We start from the raw sequence: 12,421 nt of genomic DNA on the forward strand, positions 1-12,421 counted from the left end.
CCTCCGGATCTTACTATGGCCACAATTATACCATTAATCAAGGAGGGTAAGCCACGAACTGAATGTGCCTCCTACCGGCCGATATCTCTACTCAACACGGAAGTAAAAGTGCTGGCGACCATCCTAGCGGTTCGCTTGAGGGCGGTCATAACAGGTCTGGTACATATGGACCAGTCAGGTTTCCTACCTGACAGGGCAACGAAGCTAAATCTCCGCAGAACTCATAACTGGCTCCAGGAGGTAAAGGAGAGGGAAGACCCACACTGGTTCCTCTCCCTGGACGCTGAAAAAGCGTTCGATGCGGTACATTGGCCCTTTCTGTTTGCAGTGCTCCGGAGATTTGGATTCGGTCCAAAGTTAACGGCGTGGATCAGACTACTCTATACCGGCCCAAGGGCTAGGGTGAGGGTTAATGGAACGCTCTCCCGAATATTTCCTATCCAGAGAGGTACTAGGCAAGGATGCCCCCTGTCCCCACTTCTCTTTACACTTGTTATAGAAGCCCTAGTGGACAGGGTCAGACACAATGCAAATATGCACGGCTTCACTGATGGGGCGACGACGCTCCCCCCCGAAAAGATTTCGCTTTACGCGGATGACGCCCTGCTCTATATAACAGAGCCCGAGACGACCGTACCGGAGCTCTTCCGAGAATTGGAACAATATGGGGAGATGGCGGGCCACAAAATAAATTGGCACAAATCAGTACTATACGACCCGAAGGGGAGAAATCAGTGGGGGAGTTTACCAGGGGAACTGACGACGACAGCAGAAGGGTTCCAGTACCTGGGGGTTTATATTACGACGAACATCCCTCTCTCGTTCCAAAAAAACGTGGAGCGTATCATCGTGAACGCGGTGGCGGATATGGACCGTTGGAGACGGCTCCCTTTAACACTCCTGGGCAGGGCAGCCATGTATAAAATGGTTGTCCTACCGAAATTTCTATACGCCCTCCAAAACGAGTACTATCCGCTGCCAACTACGGTCTTCTCCAGGATCCATGCAGATTTGCGATCTTTCCTCTGGCTCGGGAAACAGGCGAGGGTGGCCCTGGCCACACTACAAAGACACCAGTATAACGGGGGAATCTCGCTTCCCAATTTGGAAGCCTACTACTGGGTGGAACATCTGACTCCAATCAATGATTGGCTCCATGCGGCGGCGGACCACCCGACATATTCCCTGGAAAGAGCTAAACTGGCGCCCAGAAATATACTGCAGTATCTCTATGGGGATGCGAGGAGAGCCCACCTTCTCCCTGCTACATCCATAACGCTAAGGGCCTGGACGAAAGCTACAAAACGCATGGGGTGGGAACACAAACCTACAAGGCAGACACCACTGTGGTATTGTCGCTGGCTACATGAGTTACATAAACTACGTGGATTCCAGAGATGGGACGACATTGGCATTTCTACTATTGGAGATGTAATAGCCAAGGGGGAACTAAAGTCGTTCAGGGCCCTCCAAATGGAGTTCGGGTTGCACACCACGCAACATTTCAAATAGGTACTGCTGCGCCATGCCTGGCAGACCCAGAATATCTTGCTGCTTGATATTCCCGAGTATGCACCACTGGAGGGGAGACTGCTCCAGGAACACATGGTTGGACAGGCGGTGTCCCTCACATATAAAACACTGACGAACCATATGTTGGATGACTTAACAAAACTTAGACAGGTATGGGAGGCGGAGGTAGGGGAGATGGAAGACCTGGACTGGGAGATAATCTTGACACACCCCCGGGATTCCGGGAAGTGGCCATCAAGTCCAGGCTGCGACTGATCCAATTTAACTTTCTCCCCAGAACATACTTCGACAGGGTACATCTATACAAAATGGGGAGAATAGAGGGACCATGATGCCTTAGGTGCCGGCGGGAGGAGGGGGACTTCTTTCATACAGTATGGACCTGTTCTGTCATACAGAGGTACTGGTCGCAGATCTTTCAGGAACTTGAAGAAGTCCTCGGGGCCCCCATCCCTATAGACCCTAAGTTGGCGCTGCTTGGTATGTCGACCGAAGTAGACCTGACCCGCCCACTACTCATTTTCCTGGTCCTGGCATTAGTAGTTGCCAAGTGGGACATTGCAAAACATTGGGGAGCGCCAGAATCCGCGGACCTAGAGGAGTGGAGGAGAGGTTTAGACCTGTAAATGGCAGCGGAGAGGGTCACGTACAAGGCGAGAGGTTGTCCCCGGAAATTCAGGAAAGTTTGGTCTAAATGGAGACACTATCATGGATTGGATGGGGGGTTGTAGTGGGATGTGAGAGGGTAGAGGGATTGCGTCACTGCTTTTGTCCGGTTGGGGTATAGGAGGGACTGAATGGACATGCTTTCAACCGCATCGAGGAGTAGAGGGTCACTGATCATAACAAGCTCCGAACAAATGTATGTACCTGGCTGATGGTGGGAGGGAGAGGGAGGGAGAGTATGCGAAAATCATACGTTTCTGTAAACTGCTTGTATATTGCTGAATTCTATCTTGAGTTTTTTAACGTTTGACCGCCGTGGGTTGAGGGAGGGGGGAGGGAAGGGGACAGTTTCAATACTTACAACAAAAAAGAAAAAGTGGAAACTTGGGTAGCCTAAGACTGATCATGGCTGGCAACCTTGGGAGTAACTGAGACACTGACGACGCGCACCGCCCGACTTCCGGGGTGTGGGCTGAATGGCCGTATATCTTTCAGGGTGCGAGGTAATAATAGCTACTGTACACAGAGTTTCGCTGACAGATTGTATAATGGCCCCTTGTGTATCTGCAATAAAAATAAATTTAAAAAAAAGAAAGAATGATAATGTTCTAACAGCATTAAGAAGGTTTCAGATTGAAAATAATGTTTTGTAGGGGACGTTATATGTATGATGTTAAAGTATAGCATTTAAATTAACGTGATGAATAAAATGTGATTTTATCAAAAAAAGAATAGAATTTAATTCTGTATATCTTTATAGGGAAAAGACCAATAACCCTGTCAGAGACAGACAAAACGTACTTGTCTTGAAAAAGATGGTGTAAAATTTTCAAGCCATTGAAACGCGTCGACGCATTCACCTGTACCATCCCATTAAGCAACATTTCTGTCAATCATCAAATATTTGAAAGTGGATGACATTATGTGGCAGTGAAATATATGAGATGTACAAAGAGGAATGACAAATTTAAGTCATATAACATGTTCTGTCTTGTATAAATTATGCTGGTCATAATTGTATGATTGTTTTTATGTATTTTTATCTATGCTCTTACATTGTGGGGATTAAGAATTGCATATATTTCTAATGATTTTATGTTAAGATGTATTTTTAATACATTTTGAAATCATTTATTTATTTATTTACGTTGTTATATTATATTGTTGTATGTTGATTGTGTATATATATATCACGGTCCAGGGAAACTCTGCTCTCTACTGGTTTAATTACCCTATTTCTCTTGACATTCCCAAGGGGTACCTCTCTCACTCTAAATCTCCATATACTTGTATGCAGAATCCGAATTAGGACTTTGGGACACAGTTACTAATATTACTGGGGAAGACGACGCCACGTACAGCGTTCTGCCTTCTCCCACATCGACTTACTACGAGCCTTCTGAGACACACGCAAGGTACCTATACGAGCAGTTTTGTGCGTAGATTTACCTAATATATGGATTACCATGGGTTACAGTGGTTTATATTACTAAACGCAGTATAAGACTTAAGCTCGTATAATAATAATGCATGCCAAGTTTAGAACTGATAGATATTTCCCATGATAATCTGGTACAACAGATGAGATATCTATAATTTTAATAATACAGACAGGTTTAGTCTGTAAAATGGGATCAGCACAGCGATTCCATAACTAATAGTTGTGACGGAATCCACTGCCGTTTTTAGTTTTTAAGGATAAGATGATACACAATAGGTTGGAGATTGATTTGGAGGAGTCGGTAATGGATGAGTAATATGGTGCTCGATGGAAATGTTATGAAGACTGGAAATAATGGACAGGTATGATTCTGTTTCAGAATTTCTGAGCATACGACATAAGATACCTACATCCTCACCCAGGCCGACAATTGGCCGGGACGGAATTACAATCGGTCAGAAGGTAGGCTCTTTTGGTGACATTTTGATTATATGTCAACTAGTAAGGAGTGATTACGTTTTCTGATGTTTGCCCGAATACTCATATTGGTCTTATGAATTACAGGCCAGCTGATCTCGATTCCAGTATCTCAGGTATGCCAATCCTGGGGTATACACTGTAAGCGCTACAGATAGCATGAAGAATATAGACACTATATACAGGAGATATGACCCCTAATATTATTTGCATAATACCCCTACCACTGGGACACACAGGGAATAGAGAAATAAATTATCTCAATTTTGAATGCAACACAACCAAAATTGTGCCGTATTTCTGTCTCACTAAGCTCACACTTTTGGGGTGCTTATCCTCTACCTTAAAAGGGGACTGAGGGACTGTGTACACATATGCATAGATCTTAATGCAAAACATATGTGTGATGTTGTTACATCGCATTGTATATATGTTTTACAGCCCTGACGAAGTCGCGGATGAACTACCCAGGCAGAAACGAAACACGTGTTGGCAACAACTACTGGAATAAAGAAAAGAAAATATGAATACAGAGATTGTTTACTGCTATTTTTTGTTTATATATATGAACAAAACGGAATAAGGGTTTATGTGTGCTAGGACATTGTAACAAAATTTGTACAGTTCTCACGTGGAGTACTGAATGATGAGGTCAAGGATGAGGACCCCCGCCCCAAGCACCATAACACACTAAATAGTATAGAACAGATACACCGATAATCAAGTGAGGCGCCACTATCACTAGACTATACTCATCATCCCGAGAAAGAATATAGCAGCCATGGTTGCTGCTTTTTTATTTTATGTAACTAACAACCATAGACAAAGCCAATAGTTCTGGCTTGTTACAAAAACACCTGATGGCAGTGGTACACAACAGCCAGCACCTCCGTAAAAGGTTGCCACAAAGTTAACAAGATGAAGCGGATTTTCTCCAGCGTGCTCAATACTAAGCACTGTGCCATCCACAGTGCTTATCTATATGTAGAAAATCTTCATATAGCAAAACAATAATCTGAATGACAGGGCACAGCTCAAACAAGTTATAAAGGGGACTCAAGTGGGTCCACAGCTCTGAGAACAATAGTAGCACAAGTCCAATTATATATATGTAACAGAAATATTTTATTCATAAGTCTTCTCAAATGTTGACACGTAGAGACAGAAACAAGAACAGCCGACACGTGTTGTGTCTTGGGACGACTTTTTCAAGGCTGTTTAACAGAAAAATACATTTCATTCATAACTTTTTAATAGTTATTCACAAAAAACGTTTTTGTATATAGAAAAATCTATTAAGTTTCTAATAAAAACATGCCTGTAGAAGAAACAAGAAGGGGTAGAAAGGAAGGTCTTAAAAGTGTTGGTTAAAAAAGGGAAACGAAGGGAAAATGTTGGAAATATCCAGTGAATCACAAAGACACCCAAGTACACAAATTGAAGCTCCAAGTGAAAGAAAGAAAAAGTTAATTAAAATGAAAAATAGACCCAATCTCCATATAGTACGCCAATTCCAAATCCAAGGATAATTGGTGAAGTGAAACAATTCCAGAGAGAAACATATAAGTAAATACCCAAGTTGAGAATGTTATAAATATCATATGAGGCACTTCTAAGCTTTTCAAAGGGTATTCTGATGAGGTAGTATGGCTGCCAAGCTAGAAGATGTTCTGCAAATATGTAGAATGTATACTAAAAATAAAATAAAGTCGAAAATCCACGAGTTATTCCTATACAATCTTCTTATATGTTTTACAACTAGCTCCTCAAAGTCCTGATTGATCTCGTCAAAACATAGATCCACATGACCTTTCATACCAGCTAAAAAATATATTTACTGGAAAGGTATATATGTGATGTAGTGTAGTAAAAAAAAAGAAATGTATATATATAAATATATATATATAATGTAACTAATGCAAGATACAATGAATGGTTTAACTCATGTGGGCTGCTTAGTAACAAGCCAAAACTTACTAAATCCAATGAAGATTACTGGGCCCGCAGTCTAATAACCAGCAGTAAGATGGAGCATCCGAAATATGAGACCCCTCACAGCATAAATACCAGCAGCTAAAGAGATCAGTATAGGTGATAGTAAATGTAAAGTATCAAAAGATGACTTAAATCACCTATCTCTAAAAGCCAGCTATATAGTGACCCTAACAACCTCTCTTCCCAGCACTTACTTTAGAGAGGAGTATCTGTGGCCCAAGTAGTCGGTCAGAAATATTTTCTCTGTGTCGAGTGAACCTTCGTAGTAGTTATACGTAAGTAAAGAGTCCTGGAACGACTAGTAAGTAGAAACCAGAACATTGGTATGCAAACTATTGGACAACAGGTAGTGTGCTCTTGCACTTGCCCTAATCGTCAAACATCGAAAAGCCTGAAGAAGCCATCAGATACAGGGAACACTTACTCATAAATATTCAGAACGATCTTCCACTTCAATATTGGTGAGAGCGCCATGATAGCGAGCATAAACCACTTAGTAATGGTATGGTCAGAAAGCCTCCGGGTGTAGGCAGCTAAATGGAAAAACATTTAAATAGGCCATTAGGTCAGCGGTAGTATCGAGCATATAGAGTGCCTTGAACGCACCAGGTTGAACAAGCAAACCAATGTTGAGACAAAACAAGAACAATACAAACTCATCATAGAAATAATAAGTAGATGTTACGTCCTCTGTAGTTGTGTCCCTCCGTGGACACAGTTCTGCCATTGCTTTTTTGATGTCCATGTGCGGATACCGTACCAGCCGTGAGGTAATCAGCTGACAGTTGACAGCTGATCACTGCTTTGACAAGTTACGCTAGAGCTCCCCTGGAGCCTGTGTTGGCGATTATAAATAAAGAACTTCTTCGCTTATTATCTGGTGTGTATCGGAGTTCTTTACAAAGTGGCGACGAGCACCAACACGAGAACTCAGCACTTAAGGAAATATACAAGGATACAGTCATAGAAGATACGCGATTTCAAGTACTTCGTGTCAGGTGAATTCCAAGATTTGCAAATAATAAATTGATTTTGTTAACATCAGTGCACTTAAGGTCGGAGAACAGTCAAATATGTAATTAAGGTGAACACAGTAAACTCAAACGAGTAAAAATTCTGAAGAAAAAGAAACTTGATAAAATTTGAACATGCAGAAATGAACTTTGGCTAAAATACTTACTTGGAACTTGCGATCGAAATAAGAAGTAACAAGGAAAAATTATCGGAAAAAAACGTACTACAACAAAGAAACCAACAAGAATTTTCAGCGAGCCACAAGCCAAACTTCATCTAAAAGTCTAAACAGCAAGTAAGCTTCGAGCAACACATTTCAAGGTAATTTTAAAAAATGTGACACTCTCTCTTCAACTTTTAATATTGCTGGAATTACATTCTGACTGGAAAATACACTTGCTGAGGTACACAACTGCCTTAACGAACACTCACAAACTGCCGCATTGAATTATTCTTCCTACGTCATCAGTCCATCTGTGTAAACGTCAGAGACGAAGACGGATGCCTCTAACGTCAAGCGGCCATCTTTAAAGTAATAAATCAGCAGTCCAGTTTACCTGCCTTGTACGTCAGCGAAATTTTAAAAAAATAAAGAAGGAAAAATAAACACTTCTCATCCACACAGCCGGAGCGTAATTAAGAAGCATCTTACTAGCAGAAGGGATCTTCAAGGATATATAAATAAAGAACTTCTTCACCATTATCTGGTGTGTATCAGAGTTCTTTACAGTAGATCTCTGGTGGAACAGGTCACCCACCCCACCCCCATCGAGGAGCGAAAATCCTTAGTCACTTGGCAGAACTTTGCCGCCATCTCAGAGGTTGATCTCCTCAAATGCATCCGCGAAATCAAACCCTCCAACCATTCTTCTGACCCCATACCCAGTGGCATCGCCATTAATTTCTATACTGACACTCTCTCCTACTCGACCAGGCTAGTCAATCTCTTCCTCAGTCAAGGATCCCTCCCAATTGTCCTCAAAACTAGACAGGTTTCCCCCCTTCTAAAAAAACGCTCTGCAGATGCAAATGACCTCAATAACTTCCGCCCCATCACCAATCTCCCTTTTCTTTCAAAGATCACACAAAAATGTGTTGCAAAACAACTCTCCCAACACATTATGGACAATAATCTCCTCAACATGTTCCAGTCGGGCTTTATTCAAAACTGCAGCACTGAAACAACACTGCTGCTAGTGATCGATGATGCGCTGCATATTCTCAATTCGGGGGAATTGTGCCTTCTGATTCTTCTTGACCTCTCTGCACCTTTTGACACTGTTAATCACGACACCCTCCTTAACATTCTCCGACAGAGAATGGGCGTGGAAGGCACAGTACTCAAATGGTTTGCCTCTTTCCTCGCGGACAGATCCCAAATGATCAAGATTGCGAACAGTCTGTTGTCTCGACTGGTGGTTGGTCAAGGTGTACCTCAAGGTTCTATCCTTGCTCCCACTCTGTTCAAACTCTACTTGGAATCATTATGGATCCTTCTAAGCAAATCTGGAATCCTCTACCATCTTTATGCGGATAATACCCAAATCTACCTCAAGGTGTCTTCCCCTCATGATCTCTCACTACTCAGCTCTACTCTCAACCCTATTCACAACTGGATGTTAGCTCACCAAGTAATTCACAATCCCTCTAAAAAGGAATTCCTCCTCTTATCTAGCTCTCTCCGCCTCCTGTTCAATCCTGGATGGATCAATCAAATCTACTCAACAGTAAACCCATCATTGTGGACTGCGCTAAATCCTTAGGTGTCATACTTGACAAAAGACTCAACCTAACCTCACACATCAATTCCATGGCCAAGAGCGCACGTTATCAGCGGTGCCTTTTATGGGGGATTCGCCGGTTCTGCCCGGAGAATGACCTAAAAACCTTGGTCCAATCGCTAGTTCTCTCTAGACTGGACTATTGTAATTCTCTTCTGACTTGGCCTTCCCAAATCTCACCTCTCCCCCCTCAAATCCGTCCTCCATTCAGCAGCTCGCTTCATTTCAGGGTCCAAACGAAGTGACTACATCACTCCTATCCTATCTTATCTTCTCTCCGATGGCTTCCCATCAAGGCTAGAGCTATCTACAAAACAGCGTGCATCACCCACAAAGCTTTGCACTCTTCCTTCCCTCGCTATCTGGCGAAGAAACTGAAATTGGCTGGAGGCTCAAGACCTTCTCGCAATGCGGAAAAGTTCCTGCTTGAGCCCCACCTCCATCAAAAGGGAAAAATTGATGGCACAATCGTTCTCAGGTAATGCTGTGAGAATCTGGAACTCGCTTCCTCCTTCGCTCCGCTCCGTGCCATCACCTCCATCCAGATCTTCAAAGCGGACCTCAAATCTCTTTAATTCCAAAGACACTTTCAGAACTAATTCCCTCCTTCTCAGTAAATTCGTCACTTATATTTATATTTTTGTTTGTACATCCTGTGCTTGCTGCGGTTAATATTGTGTTTTTTTTACCTGCGTTGTTTTGATTCTATGGCCTGCTATTTTTCGTCAGTAAGTGCTTTAGTCATTGTAAAATTTGTCATATATATTCATATTTTTGCTTGTACAGTCTGCGCTTGCGATTGTGTGCCTTTTTCCTGCGTCGCTTTGATTCTATGGCATGCTATTTTTGTTTGTTCCATTCCTGTAACCGTTCTCTCATGTAACGTAACTGGTTCTATAGTAAAGCGCTCTGACACTTTCGGGTAAAGTCCGCGCTTTATAAAAATGCATTAACCCTTTCCGTGCACGTGACGGAACCACTCCATCACGAGCTACGGACGCGCTGTGCTGGTGACGGAATGGTTCCTTCATGACCCGGCCGCCGCGCCTGCGCGGCATCAATTCCGCGCCTGCGCGGCGTGTTCTATGGAGCAGGCGGGCCGTGACGGAACTACTCCGTCACAAGCATAGCGCGCCCGCGGCTTGTGACGGAGTGGTTCCGTCACGAGCATGGCGGCGCCGCGCGGCTCCCCCCTAGCGCCGCCGTGGAATTACAGCCACGGCCAAGGGGTTAAAAAAATAAAATAAATAAAAACAAACACCAGTAATCAGACACCAGGGACATTACTTGGTATTCCACAAATACACACACGGTGAATGGGATTATATGGAATTGTTTGACTATGGCGATGACGTTCATTGTCTCTATTTTGTTCTTCATAAATAACAACAACAAAAACAACAACAAAAAACATAAGATCCACTAAAAATATTATTAAACACACACACATGATTGGGCGCTTTGAGGACACCTCTCACATGTTTTTACCTTTGATACTTGCACAAGTGCCACCTTGCCTACGTAACGCCTGTTCTTGTGCCTAGCACTTATTGCAGTATTATACCTCAAATTATACTCTGTTTTCTCTTTTAACTGCACACTTGTCACTTTTCCTCTTGTGCACTTTTGACTACCTCATGTATTTTTGGTTGCTCGCAATTTTTACTACCTCAAGTATTTTGTTTGCTCACAATTGTCACTATTACCTTTACTACCTCATGTATTTTTGGTTGCTCACAATTTTTACTACCTCATGTTTTTTGTTTGCTCACAATTGTCACTATTACCTTATGTAAGTAACGTATGTTTTAGTAATCTGCTCTTCTGTAATGTTTCTCATTATGTTTCATTTCTGTTCCTAATGTGAAGCGCTCTGACGCCTTCGGGTAAAGTCCGCGCTATATAAAAATGCATAAATAAAATAAAATAAAAACCTCACCTCTCCTTGTGCACCGCTCAGTGGGGTTTGCAGGGCCTGGGAGGGAGGGGGCACACCGGGGGCCCGGCCCGCCTGAGTCCGGCACCGAGTGCCCGGCTGCCTGTGAGGAGTGGGGCCCGGTGTGTTATTCCCCCGAACGAACAGTAGATGGCGTCTCACGGTTGCGCAGGCGCAGCACCGCGCGTCACAGCTGCGCTCGTGCGGAGCAAAGACACTACTCCCTATCGCAGAACAATCAAAAAGTGTTGGGCCCTTACACTGACTGCAGACTGTGAACAGCCCTGGACAGAGGACGCTCAGCGTCACTGCGCCTGCGCAGAGGAGAGACACCCCCCATAGAGGAGCCGGACAGAGGAGCTTTGCACTTCAGTACATCTCAGCGCGTGCTGTATCTCATTCAATGTGACCCTTCTCGGACCCCGTCCCACCTGCACTGGTACTGACGTGGAGCCCTTTACTGCGCCCCGGGCCTGTGCTGCGCTCCGTGCTGTGAACTAAATAAAGGAATATTTCTTGCAAAGACTTCTGGTGTTCGATTGCGAACACCATGTCTGTCCTTAGCGCATGCGCAGTTGTTAAGCCGTAGCCTCTTTTACCCACACTGTCGGAAGCAGTGTCTATACTCGGCGCATGCGCAGTTGTTCATCCAAGACCTAAGCCCTTCCTGAACTCGGGCTCCGTGGCAGGAGGCAGTGTCTGTTCTCGGCGCATGCGCAGTTGTTCATCCGAGGCTCTCTTTTAAACCGACCCCAGGTGAGGCCATGAGATACAAAGATTGTCTGCTGCTGGAGGGTCTCGAGCCTGCTCTCCGGGAATCATTTGTTCTTGTTGTTGTTGTATTGAAGGATGATTATTTTGTATCAAAAATGCTCGTTGGCCCTCAGTGGTGGAATTGGGTCACTCTTTTGAAGGCCTCCGCAAACGGTGACCAGTCTGTGTGATGAGAAGATCGACTTGAATTCTGTTTTTGGCTTTCACCAGAGTAAAAGGGGGCAGCCCCGCCAACTGAAAGTGAAAGAACACACTCCCTGTCAGCACCGACTGCGCCTCATTGTACCTGGGCCTGCACAGCATCATCTGATGAGGCTAAAACTCCCCCAAATATGTCTCAACCTCACTAGAGCCTCAGTAACCAGGCAGCAATCATTTCATTTCATAAATCTTTATTTCGGTAATATTATCACCATAAAATACACAAGGTACATTCATCATTGATAAAACAATAAAACTTTAAAACATCACAGTCCATTTTAGTCATCAAATTAACGGTTACAAGGTTCGGGATCAGAGTACACTTAGTGACCAGCCTTGAGACTCTGTATCCTCAGCGTCCATATTACGCCTAGATATTTGGCTACAGCAAAAACAATGTGGTCAGTCATATCTGTCTTTAGTACTCTGAACGCGGCCAGACACTGAGCGAACCCCATGTTCCTACATATGGGGACAATCCATGTCTTTCTGGGAGCTTTATAAGCTGAGCAAAAAAAGATCATGTGGAGCTCTGATTCAGTGGCCACTCTGCAAGCCGGGCATATACTGATGGTTGGGTCTCTCCACTTACTAGTTAGCGCT

At 43.7% G+C, this 12,421-nt stretch overlaps 1 long non-coding RNA gene across 1 annotated transcript in view; it reads right to left on the reverse strand.

Annotated features, from left to right (window-relative positions):
- Positions 1-10,976, reverse strand: part of LOC144805783 (uncharacterized) — a 92,340-nt gene extending 81,364 nt beyond the window's left edge. Inside the window, exon 1 of the long non-coding RNA XR_013605598.1 lies at positions 10,847-10,976. This is a non-coding gene — a long non-coding RNA (uncharacterized LOC144805783). The remainder of the gene's footprint in view (positions 1-10,846) is intronic.
- Positions 10,977-12,421: the final 1,445 nt, after the last annotated feature.

The sequence above is a fragment of the Lissotriton helveticus genome (assembly GCF_964261635.1).
Source record: "Lissotriton helveticus chromosome 1_1 unlocalized genomic scaffold, aLisHel1.1 SUPER_1_unloc_24, whole genome shotgun sequence".
NCBI classification, from domain to species: domain Eukaryota; kingdom Metazoa; phylum Chordata; class Amphibia; order Caudata; family Salamandridae; genus Lissotriton; species Lissotriton helveticus.